Below are 14,968 nucleotides of genomic sequence, written 5' to 3'. Positions count from 1 at the left end.
AAAAGTTTAAACGGGCTTTAAAAATGACAGAGAGATGTTAAGAAAACAGAGAAGTAGGCTTGAAGGAGTCCCACTGACCAAATCTGGGTCAATTTGAGCATCAAAATAAATAATGATAGTAAAAGATTACATTAAATAACATAAGAATCTATTTGACTATATTGATATAAATAAACAAATGGAGAGAAGGAAATTTTTTTTCTCACAATATAATATCAACCAATAAAGGCAGAAAAATAATTGAATTATAAAAATCATCATTTGGCAACTGTATAGTAATAATCTATTTAGCTATTTATTAGTTAAACATCAATAGATGCTAAGCCAGTGGGTGAAATCTAATAAGGAATGTGATATTGACAAAGTCTCAAAGTACCACCCTTCAAAATACATATTAAGTATAAAGAAAAAAAAAGAAAAACTCTACATTGGATAAAATTGACAAACACCAGCTCAATGAAGTGATTAAAGTCAACATCACCAGCAAAGGAGCAAATAAAAATCATATTAACACCTGACTAGATGCAATGAAAAGAACACAGAATCATGTCTGTGATATTCTGACCAAAAATACATAAACTGAATTTTTTCAAAAAGAACCATCAGATAAATCCAAATGAGGGATATTCTCAAAAACAACCTGCCTACAATCTTGAAAAGTGTCAGGATCAGGGGGATTACTGAGGATTACAGATGAAAGTAGATTAAAGGAACATGACAATTCAATGCAATGTATGTTGCTGAACTAGATCCTTTTGTTATAAAGGACTAATTGGACAACTGGTGAAAACTTGAAGGGGGTCAGACAATTAGATGACAGTAATATATCAATGTCCATTTCCAGATTTTGACCATTGTGTTGTGGTTATATAGAAGAGTATTTTTTTTTGTTGGGATTACAAACTAAAGTATTTTAGGATTGTGAAGCATCATGTCAGCAACTTACTCTGAAAAGGGTTGAAGGAAAAAAAGTTTCTTGATGTTTTTCTCTAAGTTTGAAATTATTTTAAAATAATTTTTTAACTAAAAAAAGAGAAAAATAAGAATATATATAATTAAGAAAAATATCCTGTGCATAGGAGGAGAAAGAACTAGAATTGGCCTATAGCAAGTACAAAAAAGGCAAATACTGTAAGATCTCACTTATATGTGTAATTGAAAATAGTCAGACCCATAGAGGAAAGTGGAATGGTGGATGTCCAGAGCGGCAGGGAGGGAGAGTGGGAAGGTGATGGTTAAAGGGTATAAAGTTTCAATCACGTAAGATAAATAATTTTCAGAGATCTGCTATGCAGCATAGTGCCTATAGCTAACAATACTGTATTGTATACCGAAAATTTGCTAAGAGGGTACATCTTATGTTAAGTATTCTTACCACAAATAATAATAATAAAATAATGGGGGCAGGAGGAAATTTTAGGAGGTGATGATTATGTCCATGGCCTTGAGGGTGGCAATGGTTTCAAGGGTGTATACTTATCCCCAAACTCACTGAGCTCTATATATTAAATATGGACAGCTTTTCACTGTCAGAAGTCAGTAAAGTAGTTTTGTTTGTTTGTTTGTTTGTTTCGGTTTTGTTTTTCTTTTTGTTTTGCAGTACACGGGCCTCTCACTGCTGTGGCCTCTCCCGTTGCGGAGCACAGGCTCCAGACGCGCAGGCTCAGCGGCCATGGGTCACGGGCCCAGCCGCTCCGTGGCATGTGGGATCCTCCCGAACCGGGGCATGAACCCACGTCCCCTGCATCGGCAGGCGGACTCTCAACCACTGCGCCACCTGGGAAGCCCAGTAAAGTAGTTTAAAAAAAAAAAAAGCAACTAGAACTGACCCACAGTTGCTGCCAAGCACATGAATGTGATGGTTCATCTGTCCCTTTGCTCTGTCAGGATAGAAAGAGCCTCTTGGGCTTGTTGTCTGATCCAACCACATGTTAAAACAAGGGGAAAGAAAAGAATGAGATCTAGAGAATTAAGGACCAAAGAAAGTAAGTGATTAATAACACTTAGAGGATACACCACTGTATTATTTTAAATAGTTCTAATGGACTAATCCAGAATTGTGCATTAGAAATACAAAGCATGGAGATGTATCTTTAAATCTGGAATATTAAAATGCGGTCTAATAATGGCTCACGTCATTATAACTGTTAGCTCTCAGCCAGAAACAAAATCAATTAAAAATGATTTTTATCTCTCTCATTTCTTTAGCCAAATAAAAGCATGAAAATTAGTCATAATGGAGTTAATTACCTTTTCATCAAAGTACTGGCAGTGGCAATCTGACTTCTACTTCCTTGTAAAACCTCTGTGTCTGAAAGATTCCTTAATTACACATGTAGCTTATGCAAAGCAAAACCCAACCCAATTCTTACATCTATTACTACAGAAAGAACTTCAAATTACTTTCTATGGCTGAATAGAGAAACTGCCTGAAAAATGCTGACCCAAACTTTCTCTTTCCTCATGGTAAAGAAATTGAAACAGATCCACTAGAGTTGTCAAGGAGACTGGTAAATAAATTAACAAAGTGTAGTGTAGTGGTTAAGAGCACAAAGACTAGAGCCAGCCTTCCTACCTATAAATCCTGACTCTACCACTATGGAACTGTGTGATCTTGGGGAAGTTACTTAACCTCTCTGTGCTCCAGGATTCTCATCTGTAAAATGAAGATTATAATAGTATACTGCATAAAGCTGTTGCAGAATTTAATGGATAGTTTGATGCAAAGCACTTTAAACAGTAACTGGTTCATGATAAGTAATCAGTAGGTATCAGGCATTACTTAAATTGCTATTATTTATCACTTCCTTATATGGCAGAAGCATTGATCTCAAAATAAAGTCCTAAGAGTTATTCAGATGATTTCATATTTCATTTTCAAGTATCCCAGTAGATACAATAAAACTATATGATACTCAAAGCAGGTCACTTTAAATGCCTTAACTGATTTGACTAGTTGTGTCAAAGCAAAGAAACCAAGTTGGTCTAGCAAAAAATTACACCACTTATTAGACTGAACTATTCAAATCATGTTGTGAGTTTCCAGATAATCTGACTGATATCTGACTAGTTTGACCAATAAAGCCAGTAAAACACACTATTCCATTTGTACACAATGAAAGATAGCAATAGTCTAAGTTTCCCAGAGCACTTTAACACTGATCTCAGATACTGGTGGAAACAACTTTTTTTAAAATTGAAGTGTAGTTAATTTACAATATTGTGTTCATTTCAGATGTACAGCAAAGTGATTCAGTTATATTTGTTTTCAGATTATTTTCCATTATAGGTTATTACAAGATATTGAATACAGCTCCCTGTGCTATACAGTAAATCCTGATTGATTATCCTTTTTTTCTTTTTTTTTTTTTTTGTGGTACGCCGACCTCTCACTGTTGTGGCCTCTCCCATTGTGGAGCACAGGCTCCGGACACGCAGGCCCAGTGGCCATGGCTCATGGGCCCAGCCACTCCGCGGCATGTGGGATCTTCGCGGACCGGGGCACAAACCCATGTCCCCTGCATCGGCAGGCAGACTCTCAACCACTGCGCCACCAGGGAAGCCCGATTATCCAGTTTATGTGTAGTAGTTTGTATCTATTAATCCCATACTCCTATATTTATCCCTCCCCTTGGTAACCATAAGTTTGTTTTCTATGTGTGTGAGTCTATTTCTATTTTATTTATAGAATCATTTGTATTATTTTTTAGATTCCACATATAAGTGATATCATATAATATTTTTCAAGTATATATAATAGTAATATATAGTAGTAGCTCTACTAGTAGCTACTAGTAGTAGTAGCTACTAGTAGCTCTATAGTAGGTCCTTATTGTTTATCTGTTTTGTATATAGTAGTGTGTATCTGCTAATCCCAAACTCCTGATTTATCCCCGCCATCCCCTTTGGCAACCATAAATTTGTTTCCTATGTCTGTGAGTCTGTTTCTGTTTTGTAAATAAGTTCATTTGTATCATATTTTAGATTCCACATGTGAGTGATATCATATTATCATATGATATTTGTCTTTCTCTGTCTGACTTACTTCACATAGTATGATAATCTCTAGGTCCATCCATGTTGCTGCAAATGCCATTATTTCATTCTTCTTTATGGCTGAGTAGTATTCCATTGTGTATATTTACACCACATCTTCTTTATCTAGTCATCTATCAATGGACACTCAGGTTGCTTCCATGTCTTGGCTATTGTAAATAGTGCTGCTATGATCATTCGTGTACATGTAACTTTTCTAATTAGAGTTTTCTCTGGATATATTCCCCAGAGTGGGATTGCTGGATTATATGGCAACTCTATTCTCTTTTTGAGGAACCTCTATACTGCTTTTCATTGTGGCTGCACCAGTTTACATTCCCACCGACACTGTAGGAAGGTTCCCTTTTCTCCACACCCTCTCCAGCATTTATTATTTGTAGACTTTTTGATGATGGCCATTCTGACCCATGTGAGGTGATACCTCATTGTAGTTTTGATTTGCATTTCTCTGATAATTAGCAATGTTGAGCATCTTTTCATGTGCCTATTAGCCATCTGCATATCTTCTTTGGAGAAATGTTTCTTTTCACATTAGAGTTTTTGTCTTTTCTAGATATATGCCTAGCAGTGGGATTGCTAGATTATATGGTAACTCTATTTTTAGTTTTTAAAGGAAGCTCCATACTGTTTTCCAGAACAATCATTTTAAATTCATTATCAGATATGCTCTCCCAAACTACAAAACCTGAATAAGGCTTTGATAGAGACTTAAAATAATGACAGAAGCATTCCTGTTCATATTAACACAATACTTCTCTAATAGCAAGGTTGTCATCATTTTTTTAAAACTAAGAATGATCCTTTAGGTAAATGAGCCTCTTTTCTACGTCAAAATAAAAATGAGAGGAAACCAAGAAATTAAAGGAAAAATAAGCATTTCTGATTATATAAGAATCTAAATAATTTTCTAGGTGATAAAACATCAAAACTAGCATTAAAAGAGGAGAAATAAATAGAAAAAATATTTACAACCCATAGAATAGGTTAAGGGTCAATTACAGAGTGCAAAGAGTTCCTACCAATTTATAGCAAAAGGATAATTTAGTCTTTAAAAAATGCACAGAGGGCCTCCCTGGTGGCACAGTGGTTGAGAGTCTGCCTGTCGATGCAGGGGACACGGGTTCGTGCCCCTGTCCGGGAAGATCTCACATGCCGCGGAGAGGCTGGGCCCGTGAGCCATGGCCACTGAGCCTGCGCATCCGGAGGCTGTGCTCGGCAACGGGAGAGGCCACAACAGTAAGAGGCCCGCGTACTGCAAAAAAAAAAAAAAAAAAAAAATGCACAAAAGTTATGAATAGTCACATAGAGGAAATTCAAATGACCCATAAATATGGGAAAAGGTATTCAGTTTCACTAGCCATCAAGAAATGCAAATTAAAGCTAAACTGAAACACTATTTTTCAGCTATAAGACCAAAAAAAATAAGAAAATATTAATATCTAGTGCCAATGTAATATATCTCAGTGGAAGTGTGAATTGCTATACCAATTTTGGAAAGTGATTTGGAAATATTAATTAAAATTATAAATATATACCTCCTGAGTTCCAGAAATCTCACCTCTATAGAAAAAAAAGTAACAATGAATAAATATATGTGTATGGTATTACTATACATATATATACACACACACACACACTATATATATATATATGGCATTCATTTTCTATTGCTGTTATAACTTATCAAAAACTTAGTGGCTTAGAATACAAACTTACTAGAACAACTCAGTTACAACTCTGGAGGTCAGAAGTCCTAAAATCAAGGTGTCATCCAGGCTGCATTCCTTCTGGAAGCTCCCTTTCCAGCTTCTAGAGTCCATTTCCTTGCCTTTTCCAGCTTCCAGAGGCCACCTCCATACGTTGGGTCATGGCCTGTTCCTGGCATCAATCTGACCTCTGCTTCTATCATCACAACTTTTCTGATTCTGATCCTTCTGCCTCCCTCTTATGAGGAACCTTATGATTACTGTGAGCCCACCTGGATAACCCAAGATAATCTCCCATATCAAGATCCTTAATTTAACCATGTCTGCACAGTCCCTTTTGCCTTGTAAGATAACATATTCACAGGTTCTAGGGATTAGGACTTGAATATCTTTTGGAGGTCATTACTCTGCCCACTACATTTATACACACACACACATACACAAACATACAAACACACACACACATTTGCTATTCAAATTCTATATTGTAACAAAAATCTCCATGAGAGAGAAATTAAAGCTAGATTGCTATCATGCACCATAACCAAAAATGAATTCTGAAGAACCTGAATACAGGAATGCAGAAAATAAAATTCTAAATCTATTAGGAAAGGGATGGGGGAATAAAATTTTGTTTAGAGAAATGATCCTTAATGCGGTCACAAAATGACCCTGCATTTGCGTTTCTGAGAATATATCCCAGAGGAATTCTGACACATGTGTACAAGGAGACATGTACTATTATTTTTACTGCAGCAAGATTTGTAGTAACCAAAAATTATAAATGACCTAAATATCCTTTAATAGGGTGATGAATGAATCAAATGTAAAACATCACATGATGAAATATTCAGCAGTAAGTAATTTTTTTAAAAGCTTCATATGACTAGTTCTTCAAAACAATGTTGAATGAAAAAAATTATTTCATTCTTCTGTTCAAAACCCAGACATACCTCCTTGTTTCACTCAAAAAAGTTAAAGACCCTACAATGGCCTCTAAGGCCTTATACGACCCAGTACTCCTATTACGTCTCTGACCATACTTCCCATGCAGTTGGCTCCAGCCACACAGGCCTCCTGGTCACCCCGAGGCACATTCCCATCTTGGAGTTTTTGCACTGGCTGTTCCCTCTGCATGGAACTCTCTTCCCCCCTAATTCCCTCATCTTCAAATTTTTGGTCAGATTCCTTCTAATCAATGAGACCTGTCTTAATCACTCAAATTATAATTGTAACTCACAAATTAGGACACTCCCTAACACCATACATGAAAATAAATTCAAAATGGATTAAAGACCTAAATGTAAGGCCGGATACTATAAAACTCTTAGAGGAAAACATAGGCAGAACATTCTCTGACATAAATTGCAACAAGATCTTTTTTGATCTCCTAGAGTAATGAAAATAAAAGCAAAAAAAAACAAATGGGATCTAATTAAATTTAAAAGCTTTTGCATGCAAAAGAAACCATAAACAAAACAAAAAGACAACCCTCAGAATGGGAGAAAATATTTGCAAATGAAGCCACCAATAAGGGATCAATCTCCAAAATATACAAACAGCTCATGAAGCTCAATATCAAAAAAGCAAACAACCCAGTCAAAAAATGGATGGAAGGGGCTTCCCTGGTGGCGCAGTGGTTGAGAGCCCGCCTGCCGATGCAGGGGACACGGGTTCGTGCCCCAGTCCGGGAAGATCCCACATGCCGCGGAGCGGCTGGGCCCGTGAGCCATGGCCGTTGAGCCTGCGCGTCCAGAGCCTGTGCTCCGCAACGGGAGAGGACACAACAGCGTGAGGCCCACATACTGCAAAAAAAAAAAATGGATGGAAGATCTAAACAGTCATTTCTCCAAAGAAGACATACAGATGGCCAAAAAGCACATGAGAAGATGCTCAACATCACTAATAATTAGAGAATTGTAAATCAAAACTACAATGAGGTATCACCTCACACCAGTCAGAATGGCCATCATCAAAATATCTACAAACAATAAATGCTGGAGAGGGTGTGGAGAAAAGGGAACCCTCTTACACTGTTGGTGGGAATGTAAACTGATGCAGTCACTATGGAGAACAGTATGAGTTTCCTTTAAAAAAGTAAAAATTGAGCTACCATATGATCCAGCAATCCCACTCTGGCACATATATCCAGAGAAAATCACAATTTGCAAAGATGCATGCACCTCAGTGTTAATTGCAGCACTATTTACAATAGCCAGGACATGGAAGCAAACTTAATGTCCATTGACAGAGGAATGGATAAAGATGCGGTACATATATACAAGGGAATATTAGCCATAAAAAAGAACAAAACAATGCCATTTGCAGCAACATGGATGGACCTAGAGATTGTCATAATGAGTGAAGTAAGTCAGACACAGAAAGACAAATATCATATGATATCGTCTACATGTGGAATCTAAAAAAATGGTACAAATGAACTTATTTACAAAACAGAAATAGAGTTACAGATGTAGAAAACAAACTTATGGTCTCCAGGAAGGAAAAGGAGGGGAGGAATGAATTGGGAGATTGGGATTGACACACACACACTACTATACATAAAATAGATAACTAATAAGGACCTACTGTATAGCGCAGGGAACTCTACCTAATACTCTAGAATGGCCTATATGGGAAAAGAATCTTAAAAAGAGTGGATATATGTATATGTATAACTGATTCACTTTGCTGTCTACCTGAAGCTAACACAACATTGTAAATTAACTCTACTCCAATAAAAAAAAAAATAATTGTAACTCACCCCCTGATACTCCCAAACCCCTTTCCCTGTTCTACTTTATCTTTTTTCCATAACACATCACTTTCTAACACACCCTATAATCCAATTTTTATTGTGTTTATTATCTAGTGACTGTCTCCCTGGTTCAAACATAGCTCCATGAGGGCTGGGATATTGTTTTGTCCACAGGCATTTCCTAGGAGCTAGAACAATGCCTGACACATAGCAGATGCTCAATAAATATCTACTAAGTAAATAAATACATGAATATTTATTGGAGCATTGCTGTAGCGGCAAAAAAAAAAAAAAAAAAAAAACCTTGAGAAACACTGAATGCCAACAGTAGGGAAATGATAGAATAAATTTCTTATCATGGAATGTCATGAAGCTATTCAAAAAACATGAATTAGATCCATTATCTGCTGATTTCAAAGAGGTTCATGATAGAGAAGGAATAACATGGTATGTACCAGGCTTGGTACATTGGTTATCTTGATGAAGAGAAGAGAAAAAAATTTAAATAATAATAAAAGATTAATAAAATGGAAAAAACCCTTCTGATGTAACATTAAGTAAAAATATAGACTACGGAGCCCTATCTGTATTATTACTGCAGTCTGTAAAAATTTTAAACAGATATGATCAATGATTGCAAAATAACTTGGCCACATAAAAATGTTAACTAGGTTTCAATGGTCAATTTTTGTCTCAGATTTCTTGTTATTTTAATAGCTTTCATAGTGAAGTAACATTTTTAAAATAGAATATAAAGAAATCTTGACCCATTATATTTTCATTAAAAAGAAAAACCTGAAAAGAAGCATTTTCATTTATTTTTGAAGTAGGAAAGACTTCCTGGTTAATTAATCTTTTCCCACATGCAAACACATTCCATCCTGGAACATATCACATTCAGTTTTTCCCTAGCAATATTAAAGACATGAATATTTCCCAAAATAAACCTCTAATGTGCAATAAAAATCTGCCACTTAAACCTATTTAGCATTGGCAACAGTAAAAGTAAATTCACTGTTTTCCTCTCAATAATATTATTATGCTATTTTACACAAGCAGTATACTTTATAATTACTTTTCAAATTGCTTTCAAGTGGTTTTTTCCTATGATCCTTTTTTTAAAAAATGTTATAAGAAACTGGTAGAGAAGATATTCTTAGCCTGATCTCATAGATGAAAAGGAGAAAGTTTGAATGACTACCCAAGGTCACTCAGCCAGTTAAGTAGGAACAGTGCCCAGTTACCCTGCCTTCTACTTCACTGTTTTTCCATTTTTGTCAGTAAAAATCTGACAGTCACATTCTTACAGCAGTTTTTTAAAGTACAAATGAAATATTTTTTCAAGACTCTCCTGTCTTCAGCTGAGGTGATCACTTACCAATTGCTTTTCCTTTGGGATGGAAGAAAAATTGGATTTTCTAACCACCAGATCATAGTCACCTCCCAAGAGTCACCAGTGCGAATAAAGATCAGATTATTTAGAATGGCGTCAACATCCCTGCTTCTAATTCATAACTACCAAGAGAAAGAAAGTTTATGGAAAACTAAATAAAGTCGATAACACAATATACGTTCTGAATAATTGGGCCAAAATTAGTTCTTCTGATATTAAGTAAAAATTTTCACCAATGTATGTTATAGGTATCCAACTGTTTTTCTTTTTTTTTTCAGTTGACACGAATAAATATAAATGCAAATTTTTCCTTTTTTTTTTTCCCCAGAGAAAACAGAACAGATCAGGCTAGGAATGGCTAGGAATAAAAGGATAAGAAAACCCAAAAGGAAGGAACAAGAATTATTAGAAATAGTTTTCCCCTTTAGTGTTATGTTGTCCTAATCCACCTAACCTAGTCCCTTTAGTTACTTTTCCCTTTAGAGGTGATTGACTTGTGCTGACTCTTTATGTTCTCATTTTCCACTGAAGAAGAGCCTGCGTTTGCAGGATGGATGATCTGTCATAGAGTCACTCTCTGAGGCCAAGTAAAGAATGAGGATGCCTCCTCTTTCAGTGATAAAACCTTCATTGTCAATTGACTTCATTATTACTACATGCTCCTGTGCCCACAAACTAAGGAGAAGAGATGAAATAAAGAAAGGTATAGAAGAGAAGAGAGGGCTTCCCTGGTGGCTCAGTGGTTGGGAGTCCGCCTGCCGGTGCAGGGGGACACGGGTTCGTGCCCCTGTCCGGGAAGATCCCACCTGCCGCGGAGAGGCTGGGCCCGTGAGCCATGGCCGCTGAGCCTGCGCGTCCGGAGCCTGTGCTCTGCAACGGGAGAGGACACAACAGTGAAAGGCCCGCATACCGCAAAAAAAAAAAAAAAAAAGAAAGAAAAAGAAAAGAGAACCTTGTAGTACAGATGGGTGGGTGCTAATGGTATCCAGCATTTCTCTTGCAGTCTTCTACTGAGACCAAATAGAAATGCAGGACATTTCCTAGTGGACATAGTTGGCTCCTTACACTTTTGACAATGCTATAATTTCCATGGGTTACACACAGCACTCCACCCCACCCCACAAACCATCTGGGAAGTTAGATTAGCAGAGTTTGTGCTGAATCTATGGGGGTGGGGGGGAAAGAGAAAGAGAAAGAGATGTGGAAACCAGGGTACTGAAGTTTCCAGCAGAATCAAGAACAATGTAGTGTCAGATTTTAGCCCCAAGAAAATGTCATAAAAAGAACTCCAACCAAACTTGGACTTTTCAAAGTGGTTATAAAATTGCAGGGTCCTGCCCACTTATCAATTCCCCCTGCTCTTCCCACACACACACACACACATTCTGAAGTGTGTGTAGCTGCCCAGGTGTGGTATTGTTGGAAGCGGTGATTGTTTTAGTGGGATTGGTTTATTCTGGTTTTGCTTTCATTTTATATCAAGAGTCGGAAATGTAAAACACCTTTAAGTTGCCCCTTACATTTTCACGGATAAGATATTTAGGTGGATATGTTATAAATGTAACACAAATATATTGAGTGGCCATGAAAAATAAAATGTATGGATTCTTGGGATATATTCTGACAGTAGTAAATGTTTTCACATCATATGATTTTATGGTATGGTCAAAAATTCCCCTAAAAGTAATTAGCTGAATAAAATGTGACATCATGGAAAGGTAGCCCCTATTAGCAATTGTTCTGACAGTCAGTATGAATAAAGCCAAAATAAAAACTTTATCAGATCAAGAGGATAAGATTACATTTCTGGAAGATGGCACGCATGAAACTACATGTGCTGAGACTGGGGAGACAGAGGACACCATCCCAGCCCAGGTTCCCTCTGCCTGGCTCCCCTCCACAATGCTGTCCTGGCTGAAGGCTGGCGTCTTCATTTGTACAATGACAGAGCAACCCAGTACAACTCCTGGGACTGTCATGAGGCTAAAAATAAAATAGTTTGGTAAGAAAGTTTATAGAAATTTAGAAAATTATGTGTCACTATTTATTATGTATTAATATAATTATCAAAGATAAAACCATTCTTAAGATATGCAGTAATTAAATACTGGGTGAGAAACTGAAATAAAGGAGCAAAGACTTATTAGAGGCTACATTTTTGTCATATTATCATTTACAAAAAACTAAAACAATGCACTCTGTTTAGTAGAATGTTTCAGGAAACACAGTAATAACAACAGCAACAATAATAATAATAAGCTTTGCATCTGTATGCTAAACAACTAAAACCTCACTTCACCTTCCCAATGTGGATATTATTCCTGTTTGATAATCAAGAAAAACATTTAGCCACCTGCCCAAGGTAGCTCAGCTCTAAACTGCAGAGCCAAGACTGAAATCCAGTCTCCTGACATGTGCTCATATGCTTTTTCCAAAAAGTGCTATTTAACAAGCAAATTTGTTAATGAAGCTAGATGCTGCTATTAAATGACCAAAGTCAAGTAAAAAGTTTTTAGGCACAAATAACACAGAAAATAACAAGTGTTGGTGAGGATGTGGAAATTGGAATCCTTGTGCACTGCTGGTGTAAATATAATATGGTACAGCCACTATAGAAAACAGAATGGAGTTTCCTCAAAAAATTAAACATAGAATTACCATACAATCCAGCAATTCCACTTCGGGGTTGAAAAGTCCACTTCTGAATTGAAAGCAGAGTGCAAAAAATAATTGCAACCCATATTCATAGTAGCATTATTCACAATAGCCAAAAGGTGGAAGCAATACAAGTGTCCATCCACAGATGAATGGATAAACAAAATGTGGCATACAATTATAATTCAGCCTTAAAAAGAAGGAAATTATGACACATACTACAACATGAGTGAACCTTGAAGACATTTGGCTCAGTGAAATAAGCCAGTCACAGAAGACCAAATGTTGTATGATTCAACTTATGAGCTGCCTAGAGTGGTCCAATTCATGAAGACAGACAGTAGGACAGTGGTAACCAGAGACTGCAGGGGAGGAGAAATAGGGAGTTATTGTTCAATGAATACAATTTCTGTTTTGCAAGATGAAAAGAGTCCTGGAGACAGTTGATGGTGACAGTTGTGCAACAGTGTGAAATACTTATGTGAACATACTTATGACACTGAACTATCCACTTAAAACTGGTTAAAATGGCAAACATATTTTCCATAATTTTTAAATAAATAAATTGTACTAATAAAAAAGCAACCCTTCAATGAAAAGTACCTGTGATGGTTAATTTTATCTATCAGTTTGGCTAGACTGTGGTGGCTAGACTAATTTGGTCAAATACTATCTAGATATTAATGTAAAGGTATTTTTTAGATGTGATTAACATTTACAATCAGTTGACTTTCAGTAAGGCAGATTACCCTCTGTAATGTGGGTGGGCCTCATCCAATCAGTTAAAAGCCTTAAGGGCAAAACGGAGGTGTCCCAAAGAAGGAGAAAATTCTGTCTCCATACTGCAACATAGAAATTCTACCTGAGTTTCCAGCCTTCAAACTCAAGACTACAACATCAGTTCTTACCTGAATCTGCAGCCTGCAGATTGTCCTATAGATTTTACACTTGCCAGCCCCACACTTGCAGAGTCAATTCCTTCAAGTAAACTATGCCTCTCTCCCTCTCTCTCATATTCTACTGATTCTATTCCTCTGCAAATCCTTGATTAATATAGTATCTAAAAATCTTAAAGAGAAGCAGAGTCTTTAAAAAAAAGAAAGAAACTCATGTGTTTAACACTAGTAGCCAGCAGAAATGCAAATTAAAACCACAGTGAGATATCATTACAGACCTATCAGAATAGCTAAAATGAAAAAGGTCAAATGCTGGCAGGGATGCAGAGAAACTAGATCACTCACACACTACTGGTGAATGTAAAATGGCACAGCCACTCTGAGAAATAGTTTGGCAGTTCCTTTCCCAACTGAAAATGGACTTCTTATATGATACAGTGATTGTACTATTGATCATTTATCCCAGAGAAATACACATTTATTTTCACAGAAGAACTTATACATAAATGTTCAGAGCAGATTCATTTATCTGAGCCAAAAACTACAAACTACCCAGATGCCTTTCAAAGGATGAATGGTTCAACAAACTGGTATATCCATGCCATGGCATACTACTCAGCCACAAAAACCAATGATCTACTACATGCAACCACCCAAATGAACCTCCAAAAAAAAAAATGATGCTGAGTGAAGAAAATAAATCTCAAAAGGATTCATACTGCAAGATTCCCTCTCTGTAACAATCATGAAATGACATAATTATAGAAATGGAGAACAGATTAGTGGTTGCCAGAGGGTAGGAAAGGGGGAGAAGATGGGAATGCTATAAGGGAGGAACACAAAGGGGCTTTGTGTTGATGGTACAGTTGAGTATCTTTATTGTGGTGGTGGTTACAGAAGTTACACGTGACAAAATTGCATAGAGCTACATACATAACACACACACACAAATTGTGCATATATAACTGATGAAGTTGGAATAATCTGTATGGATTGTGCCAATGTCATATTCTTGGCTGTGATATTATCCTGTAGTTGTGTGGGATATTGGCATTGGATGTTTAGAAGGGATACATGGGACTTCCCTGTACATTTCTTTGTAACATCCTATGAATCTATAATTACTTCAAATTAAAAGTTAAATAAACTAATGAAACACCTGATTTTTAATATTCATATAAACTTTCTCTCTTTAGGAAATTAGACCTATTCTAAATAAATTCTTCGTTCTAGAGTTTCTTTAATAAACATGCATTTTTCATGATCCACTCTAAGACCAACTTTTTTGTCCATTTAATCTGCCAGCAATTTATTTCCCAAACAATAACTGCCTATGTAATAAAATAAAATTACCAGGAGGCAAACTTACATCTATTAGGACTGTTTACAGGTTTGTGAAATGTAACTACACAAAAGATATCAATCCCAATGAACAAAAGAGTAATTCCACTTATGCAAATAATGTGATTCTATTATTTTAATAGTTTATGGCCCCCTTTAAGAC

Source organism: Mesoplodon bidens (genome assembly GCF_964165515.1).
Source record: "Mesoplodon bidens genome assembly, chromosome: 5".
NCBI classification, from domain to species: domain Eukaryota; kingdom Metazoa; phylum Chordata; class Mammalia; order Artiodactyla; family Ziphiidae; genus Mesoplodon; species Mesoplodon bidens.
This window is presented reverse-complemented; position numbering follows the sequence as displayed.